Source organism: Rhipicephalus microplus, chromosome 9 (genome assembly GCF_043290135.1).
Source record: "Rhipicephalus microplus isolate Deutch F79 chromosome 9, USDA_Rmic, whole genome shotgun sequence".
NCBI lineage: Eukaryota > Metazoa > Arthropoda > Arachnida > Ixodida > Ixodidae > Rhipicephalus > Rhipicephalus microplus.
The window spans coordinates 90,479,606-90,505,634 of NC_134708.1; the positions used below are offsets into that span (position 1 = coordinate 90,479,606).

At 43.5% G+C, this 26,029-nt stretch overlaps 1 protein-coding gene across 1 annotated transcript in view; it reads left to right on the top strand.

Moving 5' to 3' along the window:
• Positions 1–26,029, top strand: part of LOC119163154 (uncharacterized) — a 511,564-nt gene that overhangs the window by 303,891 nt on the left and 181,644 nt on the right. The gene's annotated exons all lie outside the window — the stretch shown is intronic.

Below are 26,029 nucleotides of genomic sequence, written 5' to 3' on the forward strand. Positions count from 1 at the left end.
AGACATTAACACACAACACCATCTAGTGAGCAGTTGATAAACTAGAGGTGACTACATACATACTACATAACAGAGGAGGGAATGACCCACGCACCCTCAGGAGTTTCGCCCCAAATAAGAATTTCGAGGGCAGAGTGAGGATCGATCCCAGCCTGATCGCGTGGCAAGCAGGTGTTTCACTACTCAGCCAAGCATCCAATTAGAAATACACTGAAAATGACGGTTTGTGCTTGGAAATGCGGTGAAGATCAGGTCAAAGCTTTACAGACACACGCATCCTGCATTAGGTTTCGCAATGCAACATGTTATATCGCACTAACGTTGTCTGGTACAAGCTTAAGTTGTCACTGGGCATCAGAACATGTGATTATCATGAAAACATCATGATTTGAATCCAGCCACCCATTACATCAGGCATACACGTTTCTGTATTGACCACGTAGTGAGTGCATAGCAAGAACTAAAAGATTTCACGCAACTAATCGCTCGTAGTTTAAAGCAAGCGATGCTACCCACTACACAGAATGCAGCTATATGCAAAAGTCTTACTGAGAGAACTAATTTTTAACTTCATCAACCACATTCAAGTATTACACAATTTAGGTTTCTCGAGTAACATCATAAAATAAAAAATTATTCATTAGGTGGTGTAAGAACGCACTAGCGACAGGGTATAACTATCCAGTTAATGTCTCAGAGGTAATGCTTAGCAGTACCTTTATTTTTTAAATTGCCCTGGCGCCCTTCAGTTCTCCATTATTGACCAAAATATTTCAGCAATGAAAAAGCGTCTATTCTGCCTTCGCAATAGAAATTGGGGAAGCTGATTGCACTGCATGAGTTCTATCTGTAAAATTTCATCTAATTTCATCGACCAGAGCATGTTACGAACTTCTTAATTGAACACATAATTTTTACCAATCACACTAACATTGTTATTTCTAACTCAATTTTCACCACATCTTAGCAAGGTTTTGTAAACTTTTTTTTGCAACAAAGGCTTGACTTTAAGGCATAATATTTTTGTTGAATGTGTGCTGTTAGGCCGGTGTTGTGTATGAAGTGAAGTAGCGTCTTGTGAAATCTTGTGGAACTTGCTCGTGTGAAACGCCGCCCATATAATTTACTAATTTTAGTTTTGTTATATACGAGAAACTGCAGGTGCAGTTTCGGCACTAACAGAAAGAGCGAAAACGCACAAAGAAAGTAGTGCAAATCCACTCTTTTATATATTACACTGCAAGAAATATTTTCCTTTGATTACGTAAAAAGGCGTAGGTAACATGCTGCCAACCACTTCCGTAAAAAGAAAATAGTACGCCAGAAAACACGTGGAACACATAAAACGTACAGCCCATTAAACATTCACGGAGATCTTCGAAATGAAGAAGCGAAGTACCGGCCGCTAAGGAACAACACATGCTCCGTAGGGCCATTTCTCATACATTATTTATAATACTATTGTCACATGTCCGTAAATAAAAAACGTGTTTTTATTAGATTCAACATGAGGCATACGTAATCAGCAGATCTTTGTTCTGCAAGTGCAATTTAATTCAAAAGTTTCAAGGCCACTATTCCAACTAATCCTGTGGGAGCGATACCTGCAAACTTTTCACTGCACTTGCACATGCTAAAAAATTTACGAAGTCATTCATGGTGACGCTGTTTCTCTTTCATTGGGGGAGAAGAAGAAATGAGCGTCGATAAGCGGGAACAAAGCAGAGTGTCTAAATCGACGGTTGATAACGGCTGGAGAAAGTCTCGTCATTAAGGGCGTTGTCAAAAGGAATAGTAAATGTGCTGTCTCGTGCATCGGTTTTCGATTCGATCGCTAAATTATGCAGATTTCATCACTTCACGGTGATTATCAGTCGCTGCTTTTCCAGATATTCAAAGTGGCTATAAACTTTTCATAGAAAGGACATGAGTTTCCCTATTTGACTCGACCAGCTACTAATACAAGTAAAAAAGGTAATTGTCTTAATTGCAATAATTACTGCCACATTGAATGTTTCTGCTGAACTGAAGATTCCTTTTGTCACAGGAAAGGTAATGCCGCAACTAGCACGCAAGTACCTCCTTTCTCTATATTTCAAAGAATATTGGACACATTTATTAAAACACACTGTATTTAATACACATGCAGACAATGCGAGGTAAAAACAAACGATGAAGAACGAGCCAGAAGTAATAACGAGCTCATACAGAGACAGCGCCGTAGCCAGGAATGTTCTTCGGAGGGGGGAGCACATGTTGAAGGCCATCTAAAATGGCTTTTTTCATTACGTATGCTCAGTAAGACAACCCGCAACATGCGAATTCGTGGGGGGGCAAACTGCTGGGGCACCTCTCTGGCTACAGGCCTCCACTGAGCTCACTTCCTTGGTATAGAGCAGATGCCACATAAGCAGAAGAAAAGTTGTCATTATTACAGATGTAAATGGAGGTATGCACAAATAAAATTCTTTTACCCAAGTGATCACATTCGCAGGAATGTGTTTCTGTGTTAGTAAAATATTTAGCAGGAAACTCTACCAAGAGCTGTATAAAAATATGGAAACAACGCATCAGCTTGAGAGCTCATGTCAAGTACAAATGTATACGGTCAAAGAGGCCAGCAAATCTAGTGTCACATAAAAATACTTACGAAAGCCACACTCATATTTGAAAATAATGTCACGAACTTTCAGTTAGAGGCCTTGCCTTGGAACGGGAAAGCTGCCACTCATCACAGAATAAACTTCTTAGTTGTTATAAAAGTTGGAAATGATGGGTCTCATTTTACTGGTTGAAAAGTGGCCTAAACATAAGCTCTCGAAATGAAGGTATAGTTGCTGACTTTTTATATAAACTCCTTTATGGCACCGCCACTCATCCCACTGAAGTAATGTAAAATTACGAACGAAAAAATGGTTGCCCTAGTGGGTGCTGTTTAGACTTTTAGGGGCGAAGCTCCTTAGGGCGTGGGCTGTGCGTCCCCTGTAGCCTGTATGTAGCAACCTCTAGTTTAGTTCTTGCAGTGTTCACTAGATGGCGGTACCGTCCCCTGTATGTAGCCACCTCTAGTTTAGTTCTTGCAGTGTTCACTAGATGGCGGTACCGACTCCTGTATGTAGCCACCTCTCGTTTAGTTCTTGTAGTGTTTACTAGATGGTGATACTTGTAGCTGATGATGAAAAGATGCAAGATGTTATAAACTAGAAAGCGGTACTTGTAGTTGATGAAAGACGCGAGATCTTATAAAATAGGAATGATGTCACATATGACGCGTGTCATTGGTTGAAGGCAATCGTTCGATTTAGTGCGGCGACGTACGCTAGGGGGAGCGATGTAATAAAATCGAGTGGGCAAAATGTACAGAGGATTGATGGTTTACCAGGTTTACCTCCGGAGCTTCGCCCACTCATCATCATTCACTTCGTGGATATGGCGGAATTTTTTTGTGCTCTAGCTGACTAATTTGGTATGCTGTAAAACACAGTAACAATGTGCCAGCAATGTTCACGAGACTCTTGCTAGGTTGCCAGCACTAAATGTTAGCACTCACCAAAGCTCCAGGTTGCCAGTGTAAAACTGAACGCAGAAATTACAACTGTGGGTCTTGAAGGTCACCTTTCGAAGTAATGCGCGATTTCGAAAGCAAATTTCAAACAGGATAATGAAAACAAAGTAAACGTATTCGACATGGTATAGGATTGTTTCACACTCACTGAAGTGGAAGAATATTAACAGCGAGTATGTAATTTTGACTGCAGTGCTATAGCCTCATGCAACGAAGATGTCGTGGTGCTTATGAGCTGCTTGATCACCTGCCTTTGTCCCATGCTAATTGACTGAACGCGGAACCGTTCATAATTGGCAGTGGAAGATCCAGCGAAAAGGATGGCGCTTGATAATTTGCTGGCGTTGTGGTGACACAAATTTCTGAAACATCAGGTCACCAAGGTGCTTGTCTTGTGAACAGTCACAGTGGCACTGGCAAGAGAGGCGACAACTGGCTCAAGAACAATAGAAACAGCGCCTGGAAGAGAATAAATAGTGAGTGCGATATTGTAACTGCTGTGTCATGTCCCCGCGACATGAATAATGTGGCATGCTGGTCTAACGCGATGTCAAGCCTTCTTCAGCAGCCACGTGTGTGCTTACCCGCAGACTACTGTGTGTGCGATGATGGTATGACCCACATGTGATTCACTGCCTATCTTAACCCAAGAACAGCAAAAATGCACTTTGGAAATCTCTGAGTAAGCATTGAAGAGACAGTACAACAGAACATATGTTGCCAATAATAGCAGCTTCACAACGAGTGAAGGGTTTCAATGAAAAGATACAGGGCATATCAGTTGCATCGTCATTCGAACGTTAAAATTCCTGGTGGTCTTAGCCACACTAGTGGTTGTAAATGCTCCAGAATGACTAATCAAGCATCGTATTGAAGCAATGTCGAGTGTGTTTGCAATGTTGGCTATCCTTGCTTAAAAGAATGTAATAAACAATAAATATGCACCCATATATGAATCAACAAGCTACGATGAAGCGCTGTTGAATTACCTGGTAGAAATTATGATATGCGAATCATGGCACCATGGCGTGCACCTGATTTCGATGAACCTGAAGTGTGTGCTACTAAAAGCACTGATGTGATTGCAGGCATAATAATGTACCGTCAACTACTCCTGAGGCATCTGTGCAATTGACATATCAGTGGGATTGACAGTGCGATTGACAGCTCCTAAGTTTACACAAAAATATAAGCTTAGTAAGAATTGACTCAAGGAGTAAAAAAAATGCAGCCAGAAGAGCTTGCCATTTAACCTTTCACATGAAATCGATCTCCTCAAATCATGAGATTCACTGTATTGTACTTAGATTTAGTCCATGAGATTGTTTAAAAACCACACTTTTTAAAGTTATTTGTGTGTCCTCTGCTGCACTTTGCACACTAATTATATCCCAGGTATAACACTAACAGAACTCAAAAAAGCAGTACATTTATAACGAGTGTGGTAAATCACAGATATGCAATCAAATATAAAAGTAAATGTATATGGGCTTCAAGAACCTATTGACACTAATCTCATGAGCCAATTACGCCCTATGTAATATTTCAGTTTGTTCTGAAAAGAATAAGATCTTTCCAATTTAGTATACAAAAGTTGGCACTAATGCAACTGATCATGTAAACCATTTTCGTATTCATAAGCTTGTAATGACCAAAGCACATAGACTTGAGAGTGTACAAAAAAGGCATACCTTTTGTGAATGTAAAAGCTTTTCTTGAAATAAATTGTAAGGTTTCCAATTGAAAAAATAAATAATTCTATTTCGGTCACCATATTAGGTATAGAGTTTCCAAGTGAAAAAATGAATTACTTCTATTTCATTGTTAACATTAAAGTATCAACTCTGTTCCTTTTAGGGTGGAAGCGACATCAAATATATTAAGTAGCTCTCACCCTGCAAACTTCAAACAAAACTGAAGAGAAACAACACAACTTCCTAATGAAGCTTCACCCTAAAAGAATCGTTTTTCTTCATGATAAGTGCCCCACAACGATTTAAATGCTTTTTTCACTTTTCCAATCTTTGACCAGGAGTTTTCAACTGGAGGTGACGCCAGCCATATAATATGCAGAGGCTTTAATGAACGCCAGTAGTTAGCAGTGTTTTGGTATTTCTTTTTTATTTCATGCGGGCGTCTACCTTTTGCTGCAAATACTCAACGGCAGGTAGCACCGCATTGTCAATTTAATGGCAGGTATTGTCAATTTAATACTGCTGTATTGGTTCATGACGAAAACGTATCCTTTTTTTCTGATTTTAATAGATCTTTTTCTTAATTGTGGCGTTCTTGCCACTTCCAAATCTTATCGCATAGGTAATAAGTTCTTGCATGTATCGGTGTCACTTACCAGTGTTGCATAAGCACGCTTTTAGAAGTGTCACAAGATAGCTGTATGTGGTTCAATGCACCCAAGTACGGTTTGAATCTTTTGTTTACTCATGCAGGCTAGTACTAGATAGCAAGCTGTTGAGAGTAAGCATGGAAGAAATCGATATGTTGTGTAAATATTCCTTATGCCTTTGCAGCTAGTTCTCACGACTAGGACGCATTGATTCAAGGTATAAACACGGGCAAGCACAGAGTCTAGCAACCACATAAAAAGTTTAATTTCTTAAAGTGCAAAGAGATTTGATCACTTTCTCTGAGAATAACCAATGAAGGGTATTACTAAATGTGTAATTTACATTAGTTTGTTACTAGGACTGCTTTAATGCTAAATTTACAAACATATAAAAAAACCCACAGCTTTCCAACTTTTTACCAGCTATAAATATTCTTTCACGCTGTACACATATCAAATTACACTTTGCTTACAGAAAAAAAATTCTCATACTCAGCTGTTACAAATTATCATAATTTAATAAATCAATCAATCCACCAATCAATCAATCAATGAAACTTTATTTTCATGAATAGAGATATGCAATTACAGGGATTATTTGTACTGATAGACTAAAGTGGCAAGTGAACGGTCCAATACAATGTGCGACATTAAAAAGTGAACAGGTCAGCTTTGAGGTAACAAACAAAAGCAATCATATAAATACAGATAACACAGTAATACATTTTTTCCTGCAGACATGCATACTTATTAGCTTGCAGCTAGATTTCTATGCATAGGCACCTATTTTAAAAAATACAATGAAAATCGAATCAAACACGCACATGTTTACATGTCTTGACTTCACAGAAAAAATATTTACATATTCATGCTGAATTTACGTGCCGTTTTATTCTCAGTTGTGTCATGTTTCATATTTTTATTCCACTAAACTGTATCAGTCTTTCTCCGTAAACACTAAATCAATTGAACAGATTGAAATTACCATTCGAAGCATGTCGCGTATTGCGTTAAGGAATTGAAAAAAGACCAGCAGGCAAAGGTGAATTTCTATTATTACGTTATTCACTGAAACGACAATTTTGTAGTCGCACATCATCAGAACTGAAAGAATGCGTTGTGATTGGAAAATAATACATACTTATTCACCTTGGCTTATGATTTTCAGTTTACGCTTTTGAAGACGTTCAAGAGTTTTTAAATAACTGTTGCTCGTCACACCCCACGATTCCAGACAGTAACCTATGTGACAATGACACAATGAAAAGCAGAGTGTGCGAAGTATAGCTAGTGGAAAATATTTGCGAGCTTTTATTACAGAATAGCAGCCATAGGCTACCTTTGCGCACACACTCTGTACTTGCTCATGCCAGTGTAAATGCTCATCAAAAGTGACGCCTAAATATTTAAAACAATTAACTTGTTCAATAGGAGCGTTTTTTATTGTTAGGTTAAGAGATTCAGCGTCAATATGTTTCCTAAGAGTTTGAAACACCATATACCTTGTTTTAGTACAGTTAGCAATCAGCTGATTCCTGGCAAACCATTTCGAAATGTTTGATAAATCGGTCATCGCGTCATTTTGTAAATCTGCTAAGGAGTGTCCTGTGAAAATTGAACATTGTCGTCCGCGTACTTCAGTGCCCTTGACTTCTGTAGGAATGGCGAGCATCGTTGATATAAAGAGAAAACAATATAGGGCCCAAATATGAACACTGTGGCACTCCGCATTTAATATAACCGTAAGACGACTTGATGTTACCAATGACTACCTTTTGTTTGCGTGCCTATAAATAAGTATAAGAAATCAAGCGAAATACCTTTTATACCATAGGAATGCATTTTTGCATGTTAAGCATGTTATCTCTCCATGAAAAAAATCCCCAATGTGGAGCATATTCTTCATTTACTGACAATTCTACGATTGTTCTACACAGAAAATTTTGTACTAACTAAATTAGAGAGTAACAGATTTTTTAAAATAATTGGTGGGCTTTACGCCCCAAAATCACGATATCGTTAGGAAGGACGCCGTGGTGGACGGGGGCAGAACATTTTACCATGGGGTCATCTTTAGAGTGCACTGACATTGCACAGAAAGTAGGCATCTACCACTACCCGTCCACCACAAAGCGACTACCATGGCCGGCATCGAACACGTTGCCTTCGGGTCAGCAGCCGACCACAGTAATCACTTTACACCGTGGTAGACGAAGCACAGATTTTTTTTTATTATTTTAAAGACGATAGTCTTTCTTGGGGACCTTCAACGGAAAACTTTTGGTCTGTCTGCCTGTCTGTACAATTGTCTTTTTGTTCACCCTAACGATACCTCAAACGGCATCAAACGGCCAACCCCATCCGCTGCGCCCACCAATATTGCTCAGGGTTTAATGTTCATAGTTGTGTGATTGTCAATTAAAAAGCAATTATTGCGCATACCTTAGGCGTCCCGAAACACTTCTATGTTTTATATGTCTGCCTTTATACTAGAAGGGGCACACACAAATAACTCTAAGGATCGCAGCGTTTAATTGTGCTGCGCTGACAGTGGAACGCGATGCTCAAAAAGATATATCCAACGCTTTGCTACTACGTCACGGTGGTGGCACTTGCCCATCACGTTCAGTTCTACACCTTATCGACTCTGAGACTGGCCCACATTTTTCTCCGCGAGCTGCACGCCTTCGTTTTCGAAGATAACTTCCAGATGGCGCTTGAGTCTAACGTACCTAGATGCGCTCGTTCGCCTCCGCCACTCGCTCGATTCACTCTAACGCCCAAAACTCACTTTCACTTTAACGATTCACTTTAACGTCCCAAAACCACCATATGATTATGAGAGACGCCGTAGTGGGGGGCTCCGGAAATTTCGACCACCTGGGGTTCTTTAACGTGTACCCAAATCTGAGCACACGGGCCTACAACATCTAACGCAGCGCCTGCAGAATACAACTCACCAATTCTCTTGCACAGAACATCAAATGAACGTTTTGTGCACTCTCTACAGACGCAAGACTAGCATTTTTTGACGACATTTACAGAGTAACATGTAGATTCGGGCCAATTTTTTCAGAACGCGTTTTACGAGTCGTGGTTTCTAGCTTTCGGGAAGAATTCACATGTTGTTTCAGATTTCTTGAATTGAAAGTTCTCTCTGTCTGTTCGCACCTTGGTGCTATACCTGTCACCAGCCACCTTTTATTAGACAACGCGGAAGAAATGAACTTCGGCTCGACAGGGAGAACACGCCGGTAGGCTGCAGCGCGCCAAGATTTCACGGCAGATATCGCCTCGTCTTACGGCGCAGCGGCGTATCGGCACCGTAAACAAAGGCTCACCTAACGCCGCCAGCATAAAGGGAGGCGCACACATTACACGGCTGCACTACGGTGCTGACAAGCCCGAACACTGTCGGCATAGAGTAATACAACTGCTGTGGACAAGTAATCAGAGCGCAATGAAAATGTGTGCTGTAAATGTAAACACGATCAACACAATGAATCCACGATTTCCGTAATTGCTGTATTTTCTGCTCACAGTGCGCACTCCGTCTCAGAAAAAACATGCATGATACAACCCACACGAAAACGACATCGACAAAAGAGCGCTGCGTTTATGGCCTCGACTTTACTAGAAGCGGCCTAATCTGAGATGTTGCGTAGGTACTACATGACACAGATCATTAGTGGCATGGACTGTTACCCAAACGGCGAGTAATTGAAAAGTTAGGCACTCACCTTCCAGATTCAGACCAGACAAAAATTCCGCGCCAGCCGGGTCCCGTTCCGTGTTTGTCCTGGCCTTTGAGGACGGTCGTCGGGCTAGTGACTAGAGCAGTGACTGTCGACGGATGAGAGACGATGGCAGTGCGCCCACCGCGGTCCAATGGTCCCTCTTTCTGCGTCCCCGCCTAAATCACCGTTTGGGAGCAAATACAATTTCGTGCAATAAAGCGGTGCCGAACACGTCGCGGCGATGGGTGCAATGATGGTATGCGACGACCATATTAGTATAAATTTCCGAAGGTCATGCTCATTGCAAATGATTACTTTAGTCTAATTTTTTGTTGACGGAGCCACCACTAGTGCGTTTCACAATTCAGTGAAACATCATTGGTAAACGTGTGCTGTATCCATAATATTCGCGAAGTGGTGAAGTTAGCGATTCTTAAACGTGTGCTGTATCCTTGAAGTTGGAGAAGGGGTGAAGTGTGTTCATTTCCTGGAGACTAAGTCTGTTTTTCTGTCCGTAAATACGCGCACTTTTTTGGAGTGTACATTGCAATAAAAAAAAGACTGCGTGCCCCATTCAAACAATCAATAAAAATGACGGGAAGTACAATAACACATAGCAGAAATAAATTTTAAATTGCACAAGAACTAATAATAAATAAAAAACGTATAGAGCGACGTAACAACAATTCTTAACACTTTTCATTGTTCCTGTGGAGTGAAGTGATGGAAAATAATAGAATTCTATTTCACGATTGTTCGATGGAAAAACAAAAACATGAAGTAGTTCGTTTTTGTTCTGTATTGTGTTAGTGATTCCCGATGCCGAGTTTATGATACCAGTGGCTTTGCGCAGAGTACAGGAATAATTATCAAATCGCGAGATTTCAAAGGAAACAATAATTTCATTCTGTGTATTTGCCATCGTAAGTGTAATCTTTTTATTCCTTAATGATTGCTTGGACGAGTAGGAGAGTCAGTTTGACATTACTTGGAATAAAAGGAAATCTTGCAGATTTTCACTGAGTCATCTTCGTTGCATCAATATTACAATTTGTAAGATGGTAGGCAACGGAAGCATACTGTAGCTTGTGTCCCACGAAAGATGACTATACTGGAGGTTCTGCTTTTGGGGACGCGTACAGCACACGTCACCAAAATTCAAACTCATGCTCAATCATATGTGTTGAAAAATTATAGCTTAGGAAATGCACATGAACAAATTTGAGAAACAAGTTTTCTCCAATAAGTGTATCAGTTGTCATGAACTAAAGGTATTTGTAATGACTTACATTCGTTAATTCTTGAGATGCTAGCCTATATGAAATGAAAAAAATCAGTTTTTATACGAAGCAGCTTTTTGACTAGCCCGTGTAAATTCCCCCTGTTTGAACGCACCACATGGCACAGGCGTTGGCGTGGTGCCGAGTAGGTCACATAGCTGCTGCGCGTTGGCTTTAGGCGCCCGTGGTAGTTCGCACGGACGTCCCTTTCTCCCTCGCTTGCCGCGTGCTCTCCGTGGCGTCTGCAGCTGCAGCCGCGTCGGTTCTCCCTCAGTACTTGCCGCGACAGCCACTCGGTACACCGTCGAATCGTCAGTTCAAAAAGCAGACGCGCGGCTAACGTACGTGTTGAAACATGTCTGTACGTGTCATCTAGGAGACCTGCGCCAGCCATCGCTTCATACAAATCTTTCAGTGCTCACCACAGCACCAACGTTAGCACCATTTATCCCGTGACGCCCCCACTTCAGAAAGCTGCTGTTTCACATCCTATCAGGGTTCCCTTTAGGAAGATGGTAGGAATTTTTCTTTTGCAATATTCATGAACACTGTTTTATTCTATTTTTTCAGCGCTAGGTTGCATCTGCCAAATTGATAGTAAATACTTATGTTGTTCACTTTAGTGTTTAGGATAGCTTGATCATCCTGACTGGTAATTTCATTAAACAGCAAGCAATCACATGCGAAAAGTCTAACCTTAACAGGCCATATAATCACGTTGACAATATAATTAGTGTATACTGTAATGATGATAAAAAGCGGTGTTCGGGCACGGGCGCAGGCTAGGAGAACGGAGAGTAGGTGGATGAATTGGAAGAACAAGAATAGCTGGAGCGTAGTAAGAGTGCTGTCTTTGTGTCCCCCTTTTCTCAGCACTACAATGATACAGTCGATGACTTACGAACCACAAGTGTGTTCCCGTGGGTCTTGCCTTCTTCCAACGAATGCCATTCACGGCAATCCGACCATGAAGCAAATGACCCTCCTGCAGCCGGGACCACCTATGCCACCATCAGAAGACCACACTCAGGCCTCCTTCTCAATGGCTCCTGGGCAGGCTTACCGCGGCCCATCAAGACAGTGCATGGCCTACCATTGCTCGGGAATGCTGTTTACGCTTCCGCCAACGCCAATGTCTCGCTCAGCACTCCTACGTCGCCTCAGCCGCTTAGTGACGCTGTCGTCAAGGCTCCCTTGCCAAGGATACCACCGCAGTAAGTCCACTGAACGAGGGCTACATTATGAACATCACTACTGGCTTCACATGTGGGACACCTGGAAGTGCTGCCGAGATTTCGCACACCTTCGTGCGACTCTACGTCAAGATCAATGCTTTGACAGTACTGTGCTGTGTCCTGCAGCCTCGCCAGGACTACATGTGATCAATGAAGCGTTAGCCACAACCGCCTATGAAGGCCATGAAGAAAGCTCATGCGAGAGCCGCAGGAAGCTCAGGTGTACCCTCACGGCGCTCTCACACGAACTCAGCTGGCTCGCTTCATTATTTTCCGGACTTTCTTCTGCAGTGTCACTACCACCGGCTCTCTTCAAACTATCGAAGTTGCGCGGCTTCTAGGACGACGCAAAGGAATAGGTGGCGACTGTCCACGCTGTCGCAGGTCACGAAGCGTGGACGGACCAAAAGAAGCGGTGCCTTACCATAGACTGCCTTCCCGATGCTGCCGTGGCGTGGCTTCGACACGAAGGCATGCGGCAGCAGTTTTGGGCAGACTGGAGCACCAAGCTCATAGCCACTTTTGGATGAAGTCACCACCACTTTTCCAAGACCACCTAGTCCTACGTGATCGCTACCGAGGATAGAGGCCAGGAGGAGACCCCCTTTTTGAGGCTGCCGCTGTATTTGGCAGCTTCCCGGCAGCCAGTATAACCACCTGTTCTGGTACGAACGTTCCTCGGAGAGCAGGCTCAGAACATACGGCCGTGGACTCAGCATTGGCATGTCCCAACATTACATTCACGACAGCTGCCGAGATCCATTGCATTAACGGCTGCCACCAACACGGCCTGCAGAATGGTCAGTGCACAAGCACCCGAAGGCGCCAGCCGGTTATGTGACGTCAGTTTCCTCACTAGTCGAAAGTGAAGAGATAATCATTTTCGAGATTTCAACCCTCACTTCTTAGTGACCTTCTCTCAATTCACGTCAGATGGTGGCTGACTGTGCGGACGTCTGCCACGGGCTAAGTGCAGCCTCCTTCAGAGTGATTGTCAGCAAAGGCCTATTGAAGCAGGTAATGGTTCCGGTAATTGACGTGGATTCCGCTAATGAAGGCTCTACTGCAGGCGAAACTATATCAATAAGCAGCTCAAGCATAAGCCCACCTAAAGCATTGCTGTAAGAGCACGAGTTGCCTCACAAGCGGCAACCTGATCTCGACTCTCAGGTGACTACAAAGACACCCGGCACACCTCGACACAGTGCAAGCAGAGCAGACGTCGACACTCAGAGCAGCATGTGACGGTGCAACGTGCATGATTTAGAGCGCTGTATACACAACTGCTAAGGGAGGACCAAACTGACGAGATTTAACCAACGCGGCCACTTTGTAGAAGTCTGTATCTCCAGCTAACGGCATCCTGTGCAAGTCGCCAGCATTGGCCCCAGCGTGGACGACGCTTGCACCGACCATTCCGTCACAGGCAGTGTCGTCCTCCAGAGGGCACTTCTTTTGTAATGGACAAAGCGAGGCGTACACATTAGCAATGGCATAGCTATGGCGTCTCCGACCTGTGACCGTTGAGACACAGTCATTGTCGGCCTTAGAAACCTCTTTAGTGAATTTCCATGTAAAGTACCAGAATGGCCGAGCCCGACCACCCAGGAGTAGCCAATGCCACCCAACAGATACATTCTCAGTAGCCCAGGGGGCTCACAGTCGGGGTCGAGTGTATTGATGATAAAAAGTGGCGCTCACGCACGGGCGCAGGCTAGACGAAATGAGGGAAGAAAGAACAAGTCGAAAAACAACACCGGCCCGAGCAATATCGCTGCCTCTTGCGTTGCTTACTTTTCAGCACTACCATATTAGCAATAAAAGTGAACCTATCATGCTTCCTTGTGAGACTCCGGAGCTGAGAGACCAATGGTGTCAAAGCTGATTGTCAGTACTAACAAAACTTGTGCGGTTTGTAAAGCGAAGAACCTATGTGTGGTAGTCGTATGTTTTTTTATTTAAAAATGACGCCATATGCCCAGAGTGAATGATGATGATGCAGCTTGCTCCGGAGGTTAAATCTTGTAAACCAAGAATCCTCCCTACAGCACCTCAACCTTCAAAGACAAGCCCTATCAGGGGCAGCGAATGTTTTGTGACGTGAACCCCCTACAATTATTATTATTGGTAATAATATAGCCAATGTTAATAATATAGTCAATATTTCAGCGCCCCTGCCCCACTCTTATTAGGTCAATGTATGACCACATTTCTCGCTCCTACCTCTTGATTGACTAAGGCGTAGCCACCTCCACCCCCCACCCCTCAAACAGGACGACGGAACCAGAGAGGCCCACGCTGCAGCTGCCTTAAGAGCCCTCCGTTCCACCACCTTGTCCTATTCGATGTTCATGATGGGTAGCAGTACTGCAGCCCACTGAATCATGTCCGGCGAACGAGACAGGATGCGCACCAAGAGCGAGCGTTATATACAAGCGTAGTAAGTGGTATCCTACCAAACGAGAGCACGCGCCGATAGTCGAGCGATCGCTGACTGAGTGGATGTACACTCACTACGGGGGCGCCATCTAGTGGGCGACATTTTAATCACTGAAGAGCACTGCTGTGCCTCTAGCAAAAGCGATGAGAACTGCCGTAGATACTACGGCGGGAGTGATGAAGAAGCGTCGGGCATAAAGATAAAATTCATTTCGTGAGACAAACAAGATCAAATGTTTTTCCGAAATCAAAGATATACCAGATATTTGGCTGAATTCCTCAACAACAGAGCCAAAGTTATGAACAACTGTGGTTAGCTTAGTTACTCTGCAAATACCTTTCCTTGAAGCATGTTGAAATGAAAAGCGTATTTGGTTCTCATAATAACTTGGTTTTATATATGGTGATTACCTCTTTATGAGCTTACATGAACACGTGGATAAATATATCGGTCTGTATTTAGTCTGTATCTGAGTCAGCTATTTTTAGCACTGGTTCAAATTTAGCCGTCATCCATTCTTGAGAAATGGTAGCCGTCATCAATATTTGTTGAAAATAACGACCTGCTATGAAGCTAGCATCTTCGTGGGTTGGCGGTAAACAAATGATATTTATGTGGTCAGGGCCAGATGATGGTTTCCTCTATAGGTTTATTAACATTGATACAGCAACCTGTTATAGTAATAACAAGTTATAACATAACACATGTGTCTATACAACTGGCTTGACTCTGGCGTAAACTTTTGTTAGAAATTGAAAAGACGCTAAAAAAAATCTGTATTCAACTTTTCGGCAATCATATGTATGCCAGTGAGAATTGCGTCATGCTGCAAAATGCGATCAACTGATTTTTCGTCTTTCGACAGTAACATCCAGACGTGTTTTTTTTGAGGGGGGGGGAATCTCACAATGAAACTAGGAGGCGTGTGATTGATGTAGGGCTCTTTCGTGCTTCTAATAGCTTGGTTTAACTTTATCCAATTGCTCTGCAATATGCTCTTGTTAGCGCATTGCTGTTTCGCTCTTTTAAACTTTGTCTTTAGTTGCAATACGCGTCTTGTAATCCAACGCTTCGGTAGTGTATTCTCTTGATTTTGTTTAGTAGAAAAATTTTAAGGCAACATGTGCCCTATACATAAATAATTCTAAAGAACAGTTCCAGAATCTGCACAACGTAAGTTACTAAAATGTAGGTCGAGAAAGCCATGGATACTTTCATCGTTTTCTCACGAAAATCCTTTGCCAAGAATTTTCATGGGCAAACGACAAATGCCCGGGTATGACACACCCACAAAAGAAGTACCATTTCATGACTGAAGAAACAAGACTGCACTGACACTGAGTAATCTTCAATACAACTGCTAATAAAAATGATGTCAAGCGTGGAAGCACAGACGCCTCGGATGCAGGTAGGTTATTCAGCCTCTTGTTGGCCGTTGGCCATGAGAATAATATCAGTCACATATCTGACATGTGTTCTCGCTACATTGTTAGAATACGGCTTCTTTCAGTCGACATCTGTCTGAATAAAGTCCCCCGCCTAAATAACTGTACCGCTGATGAATGATGCCAGATGTTCGCATAGCAAACCCGGTAAATATGAAGGGGCGTCAGGTGCAGGATACAAAGCAAAAAGCATAAAAGTTCGCTCTCAACATGACATTTTCACTGTCATGACGCTTTCATGATCTTCAAGTTGGCGTCCTAAAAGCTCTGATATTGTATTTTTGGCTATAACAACCAGTACCCTCCATATAATAGCCGGTCACAACCAAATACTTTATACAATTGTGGAAAAAATGTGCGCGTCATCAATCAAATACTTTCTATTATAGATAAGGTCCTATCTACCAACTGTGTGTGTTTGGAGTGTAGGAAAATTTTGAAAAAGTTCTCAAGTATTACGAGCCCAGTTTTGAAACATCGACAGTAACGAACTGATACAATTGTATGTATTGTTTTACCGCTATCAGTTTGTTTCTGCAAATATTCTTAAGCCATCATTACCTATGTTTTGTACTGATTTGGTTAAGACGTCAGTGCTACGACCACTTCTTTTCCTAATCTATACTAATACCCTACCTTGTACAATAAATATTTCCAAAATTATTTTGCTGACATTGCCTAATTTATCGTGAAATAATCAGTACTGAGCAATCGGACGCTCTTCAAACATTCCTATTGTGTTTTACTTTTTTTATTTTTAAAGATACTGCAGGCCCTCCTCGGCCTCATGCAGGAGGAAAATACAAAAATATAATGACATCATATATAGTTATACACCAAACAGCTTGGCTAAATTGAAATCATATACCAATTGTAAGTACACAAGTGCATTGTTATGTTAAAGTTTAGTACTTATAGATTCATAGTAGGCAACATAATTGCGCAAAACATATATTTTCAATACACACAAATCACCCAGATTGCACACAAGTCAAGACTTTTAAACATATATCACTTGTAAAAAAATTACACTTTCGATGTATTTAAGTCCTCATGCAGGAGCGAAATGCAAAAATAGAATGACACCATATATAGTTATACGCCAAACAGCTTGGCGAAATTGAAATAATGTACCGATTGTAAGTACACAAGTGCAATGTTATATCAGAGTTTAGTACATATAGATTGATAGTAAAAAGCACAATTGCGCAAAACATTTATTTTCAATACCCACAAATCACCCAGATCGCACACAAATCAAGGTTTTCAAACATATATCACTTGTAAAAAAATTATGCTTTCGATTTGCTGCATAACTCGAGCCGTCGAGGCACCATTCGCTGCTTCAGCAGAAAGCGCCTTGCAGTGAAAAATAGCGCAAGGAAAGAAAATGAACTGGTGAAAATTATTGTGGTTAACTGGCTGTCTTAATATATTTTCATTATCTCTTCTTGTCTAAGGTATTGAAAGTTACTGAAGATAACGTTTCCGTGATAAATGAAAGATTGATTGATTGATTAAAATGTGCAGTTTGACGTCTCGAAAACACCATGAGATTATGCGAGTCGCCTAGTGGAGGGATCCGGAAAAAATGACCACCTGAGGTTCTTTAACCTACTCCTAAATCTTAGCACACGGGCATACAGCATTTTCGCCTCCACTGGAATTGCAGCCGCCGCAGCCGGGAATCGATGCCGCGGCCCGTGGGTCAGCAGCCGAGCACCTTAGCCACTAGACCGCCGCTGCGGGGCGTTATTGGAAGAGCCTATATGAAAGTCGCCAAATAAATTTTAATCTGGATCTTATTCAGCATTTCTTATGTTTCGGTAGGCTCGCCCTAATACGTGGATTTGTTTCGTTAGACTGTTAGTACTAAGCGGAGTAAATAAAACGTCAAGCAAAATTTTTGCCTACTTCAAGTTTTAATCAAGTATTGTTGTGAAAGGCTCCAAATATTACCGGCGTACTCTAGTTTTCGTCGCGCTAGGGCTTTATATGATCTCAGTTTTACCGTAGGAGGATTATAACGTAGTTCTCTCTTTAAAAAACACAAGTTATTCAGGGAACAACTTACACACGTTTTCAACATGTATTTTTGAATTGATTGTGACTTCTATATATTTAACACGATCGGGTTTCGCGATGGTAGCACTTCCTATAAAATATGTAAAAGGGGGCGTCGTTTTGGTGGCAAACAAGAAATTTGTTTTTGAAGGAATGATTTTTAACCTCCCCTTGCTAACCATTCCTAATTTGAGCGGAAGGCATCATTAGGTTTAATTTGGTCTGCTTCTTAATTTAAAACTGTTAATACCGCAAAGCAATGAATAATATTACATGAGTGATTAGTGTCATACATGGCGAATGCAACCGAGATAGTGATAAATGTGAAAATTGGCGTTTTTAGTCAAGCTAATCAATGAGTGTACATATAATTTTAAATCTAACAGTCTGTTTACACGGAGTACGTAAACAGATACCTAACAGATGCTTCGCTACGTATGTCAGCTTTTGCCATGGCCACTAATCATTAACACTACTGTTTTATTAGCCACTTGTGCGCTCCAAATTGAAATATGCTGCAGCAGTGTGGGGTCGACAGAACAAAAAAACTAATCTCTTTTAAAGCAAGCTCAAATAATTTAGACTAAATAATTTATTCTAAATATACCCGCAAACCCAGCACATCTACAATAATTGCTAACGTGACTTTCACCAAATGCGTACCGTATGAAAATAGGTCACTTGGCTTAGTTGCTGAAGTTCAACCATCATCCATCTCTTCACAATGAATTCGTTTCGCAACCGCATCACTGATCTCACCTTATCGTTCAGCGCTTCTGATCCAGACTTAAAACAGGCAATTCTATCACCTTCAGCCATTTTCGCTCGAGAACATTCCAGCATTGAAAGCTCGCTGGCAAGGACATAGCCAACACAAATAATACGCATTTTTTGCAAAGGTGCAAATTAGATAAGTTTGCTTGAAAACTTTAGCATATTTTTTTCATAAATTTGCTGCGTAACACTTGAAGGCAAGTGAGTTAAGACTACGCAGTATTATTACAATGTTACGTTGTTTCTTCATGTAAGTACTTGATCTGCTTTATGAAATTATTACCAGTTGTTGAATGTACAGTGTTAAGTTTGGCCTGGAAATTCGTCTGAGCAGACGCCTTTGTGCGTAAGCCAATCCACTGGTGAGGCTCTCAATCCCTTCGGCGCCCAGTCTGACAGACGCCGTCGAAGATTTGAGCAATTATCCAGACCAAGCAGCAAGCAAAGGCGAGTTCCCGTCCTTCAAATGCGGACCCTTTTGTCGTCCCTTCAAGCAGAAGCGGTGAATAAGGGACTCGGCGACTCATCGGGCAATGGAGAAGCTGGCGTGACCGGCGCCAGAGCTGACGGCGGAGCGGCGCTTCTTTAATCCTTAGTCAAGTAGCCGACCGGCCGACTGCCTATGCCCGCCAGGCATTGTCCCTGCTGGCCGGAGGATGAGACGTCGTGTCGCCACGACGCCACAGAGAGGACAACAGCGACGGCGTCTTCCTGGGGGAGACCGCGACGGACACCGCAGATCGCCCCGCTAATTGGGCGAGCTGTGCGGTGGACCCTTTGAAGTATGCGGCCAGGATCGTGGGAACTCTCGACTAACGGCACACACACGACGAGGAAGAGCCCTGTTGGCGCCACCACAGTGCAGTGTTCACGTGGACCGTGCATGCCCCCCCCCTCACCTGTGTGTGCGTGATTGGTGTTCGACTCGGAGAGGAGGAGCCCGACAGGGCATAAAACGACGCCGCAGTGTGCTGGACGTTGCTCCGAACTATGTAACGTTCAACCACCACGCTCGTGGTTTGTGAAACCACTATCCCTTCTTTTCTGTAAATATGTGTAAATAGTACCATAAACCCTGTTCGTTTCTCGTATCCTCCAGCGACCTTCCTTCGACCCATCCTTAACAACTGGTGGCAGTGGTGGGATGCCATCAGCGAGCGACCTTCCTTTCATTACCTCTACAACTGGTTAGCAGCAGTTGGATGGACTTCACGACATGGTGCTGTGCTGTGGTGAGTGCTTGGTCTTTGCTTTGACTTTCCAGGCTTCATTTGTGTGAGTTTATTAGAAGCAGGATTGTGTGTGGATTAGGGAGATTACCTTTTGTGAGTTGTAGGGATCACCTAATTATGTGTGAGATGCAGGACCAAAGTACAACGGCAATCATGTCGTGGAAGGCAATGGTAAGATATGAACTTTTGGCTGTGAGTAAGCATCTAGGCATTGAAGTAGATGAAAGAATTGGCAGGACAGCGATTTGGAGGCTGATCTCGCAAAAAGCTAGTGAGGACGAGATTAAAAACGCAGTAGAGATTTTTGAAGAACAGGAAATGGAGGAACGGGAGCGAGAGGAACGCGAACGAGAGGAACAGAAACGAAAGGAAAGCAGGGATAGAAAAGAAAGAGAAGAAAAAGAAAGATTGAAACGACAAAACGAGAGAGAGCAGTGGGAGGAAAGCCTGAAATTAGAACAGGAAGAGAGACAAAGATCAATACAGTACCATAGATCGGCTTAAGTAAATTTGAGGATCCATGCATTCAAAGTGGGCGAAGATTTAGAGAGTTATCTAACCTCTTACGAGAAAGTTTGCAGAGAACTAGAGCTCGACGAGGACTATTGGTCTTTCGCCTTATGGAGTGTCCTTCCGTGCAACTTGATGGGTAGGATACTATAGCTTTCCGAGGAACAGTTCAATAGGTACGATGTAGCTAAGGCAGCTTTACTGCGGTGCTTCGGCCTCAGAGTTGACAGAAAGCGAATTGAGTACAAGCTCACGAACGCTCCCGTGAAGAACGCGTGACGTTGTGCTGGTAGTAAAACCAAGCCTGAGAGAGGTCCGCGTGTCTCTTATAGCACCAAGGTAGATAGTGAGCGAAAATGGGAGATAGAAAAACGGGAGCGAGGGGAAGAGCGTGAGCGAGCACTCAGCCTAGTGATTGAACTGTCGGAAGAAAAAGTCGAGGCAAGGAGGCGGAAGTTTCAGCCATTCGCAAGTGTAGTGCACGAGAAGTGCGAGGTGCAGCCCAGAGCTTTAGAGAAGGCTAGCGCGTGTGAAGAGCGCAGCAGGTTCGAAGACGAACCAAATGCGAGAGCTGCGAAAGGTGCTGCTCTGAGTAGAGAGGCCGACAAAAGCCAGAGCGTGTGCGATGGGGTGCTGTGCCAGTTAGATGCTAGCGAAACAGCTAGGATATCTGTAGACAGGCTGGTACAGGCATCAACTGAGGTTGTCGCGACGGTGGAACTTGCAAACAATGTGGTAGTAGGCAAGGAAACCGGAGAAAGCTCAGGAGCAGCAGCCAAAGCAGAGTGCGAGAAAAACATAAGTGAGGTGCAGTTGATAGCCGTAGATGAGGCTGGCACGTTTAAAGACAGCAGCAGGTTTGACGATGAACCAAATCTGAGTGCTGCTAAAGATGCTGCGAGAAATAGAGAGGCCGACGAAGGCCAGAGCAAGTGCGACGAGGTGCTGTGCCAGTCAACTGTTAGCGAAACAGCTAGGATAGCTGTAGAAAAGCTGGTACAGACCTCCACTGTATTTGTCGCGACGGTGGATCTTGCAAATGAGGTCGAAGTAGGCAAGAACACCGGAGAAAGCTCTGGGGAAGAAGCGAGGGTAGAGGATGAGTACAGTGTAGTTGTGGGCAGCTCCCAGCAAGACGAGCGAGATTGTTTGCGGGAAAGCAGCTGCACTGTTTCTGAGAGCGTCGAGCTGTCCGCCGATCTAGAGTGTGGAATAGGTGATTTTCTCGAAAATCACTTAGACGGCGCGAATTTGACAGCTGACGAATACCTTGAGAGAGTTGACGAGCTTCGGATCAAATCGAAAAACTTAGAAACGAAGCGCAAAAAGCGGCGCAGACGAAAGCGACGTCGGAGAGCTGCGAGCCAGACAAAAGACACTAAGGGTGTAAAGAAAAGCTCGACATCTCTGAGCGTAGTGAACAGAACTAGGTGTTCTGCATCGGCGTCGAACTCGGCTTGCATGCGTCCTAGCCACTGGAACAAAAATACAAAGAAAGTGGATTCGCAAATACAATCTCGGGTAAAGCAGCAGTCTTCGGATTATGTCCCCAGCAAGTCTTATGGGTTGCCTTTGAACTGTAACACTGCCGATGACTCAAACCGCGACCAATTTGAGACCAATGAGGAAAAGGTCGGTCGAAAACGTCGCCGAAAAAGGAAGAAGCGCCCGCGAGGGACAAAGCGAAGGGGTGAAAGAGGTAGCAATCCGCCGGGTGAACGAGGGAAGAGTGGGTTACCGACCAGTTCAAAGAAAGGTCCTTTGTGGCGTACAGTAAGGCACGGACGGCGAAACAGTAGGCCATGGCGCCAGTCCTCGCGACGGAAGGCGAGATGGAGATTTAGAGCTTTTCGTGGAAAAGAGTGTCGTCGTGGTCCTAGAAGAAAGGTCACATTAGCTAAACACCGCTCGGGAGCTAGACCAAAGAGAACACCGTCACTCTTTCCCAAGCGTTGCTCGAATCCTCTCCGCCAAACTGACAGAAGGCGGCCGAAATCGCAAATGAGGGGTAACGCTGCAGTTCAGCTTGTTGCTCGTGCACGTTGTTGTCCCGCGTGTTTTCAGAATCAAAGACCACGACCCCCGCGTGTACGATTGAAGTGAGGAACAGCTGTAAGCTGGAGAGTCGAACACAGGAGTTTTATTAGAAGCTTGCATGTTTGTTTAATTTTGATTTTACAGTAGTATGCCTGTGTCATCTTCGCGGTTAGTTTGTTTAGCTACAGATTTCACTTCTCGTATTTGTAAGCGTTGTAAGTGTTTCAGTTGAGTTATAGGGAAATGGCCTATGGTTAGGTGTGCGATTGGTGTGCTAACGCTCTTAGGATGAGAGTATGATGTCGTGCTAGGGCGCACAGCAATGTGCATTCTTTAAAAACATGGGCTGACATGAAACTACATCCAGCAAATGAGCGTGTTAGTACACGAGTTGCATTTCCCTTTGTGATTTTAGTATGTGCTCAGGGATCAGGTGAAATCTTTCGCTGAGCGTTATGTTATATCGAACGTTGAGATTAGAGATGCATTTTAAGGATTTACACAGTTCGATATCTTGAGAAAATTTACGTTCAGATGAGGGTTTAAGGATACCTAGGTGAGAGACATATCGCCTATGGTTAGGTGCGTGTTGGTATGCTAGCGCTCTTTGGATGAGAGTAAGATGTCGTGCTAGAGCGCACAGCAAAGTCTTGTGCGTTCTTTAAAACATGGGCTGACATGAAACTACATCCAGCAAATGAGCGTGTTAGCACAAAAAGTTTACTTCGTTTTGTTGTTTTTGTGATCACTTAGGGATCATATATGATCATTTGAGCTGAAAGCACTGCGTTCACCAAATTTTGAGATTAGATGCCTTTCTAGGATTGATAAGACGCAGTTTGATCTGTTGTGAGTGAGTTTTCATTGGCGTCAGGGTGTCCTACAGGTAGGCACTCCCGACTACGTTTTAAGTTTGTAATGAGAGAATAGAGAATGCGCACAGTTACTTTGTATAGGTACAGGCAGCATTCCTGTGAAAACCATTGTAGATAGTGAGGTTTCATTAAGTTAATGATAAAATAGCAGAAGTTAGTAATAAAATTAGCAGAGTAAGTTACAACATAGTGCGGATGGTAGGAAGCTAGTTTTGAAGGAGTGTAATTATGGTTATGTGGGGCCAAATTGTATTTGCCTTTCTGTGTTTTTTTCGCACGGCAATTTGTTCCATCTTTAGTAAACGTCTCCACATCCATGATTGTTATATCTTTGGCGGCACGAAATTCTGTCAAAAATTTCAGAGTAGAATTGGTTTGCGTTTCTTGAGAAGCCTGGAGGGTTTTAAGCGGGTTCAATGTGCTTGACTTCGGCATGGCATTGTGTTGTGTGGTTGGCCTTGCTGTTGTCGACCATTGTGAGTTAGTTTGGGAGTTGGTTTTGAGTTCGCAGCTGCAGGGAGAAAGCCAGGCCATCGTCCTCGTCACCAACCATTCTCTTCGTGCCCAGCGGTTGGGAGCGCTGGCCAGCCGAGATTTTCCGGGCGGCGGAGGAGCTGTTAAGTTCGGCTTGGAAATTCGTCTGAGCAGACGCCTTTGTGCGTAAGCCGATCCACTGGTGAGGCTCTCAATCCCTTCGGCACCCAGTCTGACAGACGCCGTCGAAGATTTGAGCAATTATTCAGACCAAGCAGCAAGCAAAGGCGAGTTCCCGTCCTTCAAATGCGGACCCTTTTGTCGTCCCTTCAAGCAGAAGCGGTGACTAAGGGACTCGGCGACTCATCGGGCAATGGAGAAGCAGGCGTGACCGGCGCCAGAGCTGACGGCGGAGCGGCGCTTCTTTAATCCTTAGTCAAGTAGCCGACCGGCCGACTGCCTATGCCCGCCAGGCATTGTCCCTGCTGGCCGGAGGATGAGACGTCGTGTCGCCGCGACGCCACAGAGAGGACAACAGGGACGGCATCTTCCTGGGGGAGACCGAGACGGACACTGCAGATCGCCCCGCTAATTGGGCGAGCTGTGCGGTGGACCCTTTGAAGTATGCGGCCAGGATCGTGGGAACTCTCGACTAACGGCACACACACGACGAGGAAGAGCCCTGCTGGCGCCACCACAGTGCAGTGTTCACGTGGACCGTGCATGCTCGCCCCCCTCACCTGTGTGTGCGTGATTGGTGTTCGACTCGGAGAGGAGGAGCCCGACAGGGCATAAAACGACGCCGCAGAGTGCTTGACGTCGCTCTGAACTATGTAACGTTCAACCACCACGCTCGTGGTTTGTGAAACCACTATCCCTTTTTTTCTGTAAATATGTGTAAATAGTACCATAAACCCTGTTTCGTTTCTCGTAGCTCCAGCGTCCTTTCTTCCGACTTAACAACAGCTAATACTAGTGAGTTCTTTTGTTACACTTCTGTGTTACTTTTATGTATATTATTACTATCCAACTGATGCTCATTCTTCCGTTTACCACTGTGTTCAGCAATCGCCTTTAACCTTAGGGGTGCAAATTATTTATAAGAATAATTATACTTATACGCAGGCAAATAACGTACTGAACACGAAATACTTCTCACCTAAAGATTACATTTTCTACACCCTTCGGTCAATGTAGGAAAGGATCCGAAACGGTCTGCAATTTACCGTCGCACACAAACCAAGAATCTGCAAATTCAGCTCGTTGCAACGGCTGCGTAGCGTACTGTACACGGTCCCATTGCACTGACTCGTGAGGGATTTGCGATTTGTCACACACGTTATTGAGTGTGCTTGATTTATTTTCACCAGTTACATGCCACATGTAACTGATGACTTGACCAAGCACGTTACTGAAGTGCGAAGCACTAAAGTTGATTAGATTGATGAAATTAAGAGATGTACTAGCGCAAGTTTAACAACCACTCCATCCACCTCACAATCGTGGCATGTACCTGAAGCTGTGCAGCGCGTAGGAGAGATGACGCCATCTATTGTTCCATGAAGTAGAAGCAGTGCCAGGAGGACACTGCTCGTGTGACGCACCGAGAGCTTACACAACTTCTTTGCGTAATAACTGGAGCGACTTAAACATGGTATTTGGCGCAAAGCACTTCTCAGCGGGCCGCAGATGTTTTGAGCGTTTCTATCTATCTATCTATCTATCTATCTATCTATCTATGCATTCATCTATCTATTTATCTATCTATCTGTCTATATATATATATATATAAATATATATATATATATATATATATATATATATATATATATATATCTGTCTAGCTACCTATCTATCTATCTATCTAATTATCTCTCTGTGTGTCTGCATGCCTGTCTGTCTAAGTGACTGCCTGCCTGCCTGCCTGCTTGCGTGTCTGCCTGCCTATCTATCTATCTATCTATCTATCTATCTATCTATCTATCTATCTATCTATCTATCTATCTATCTATCTATC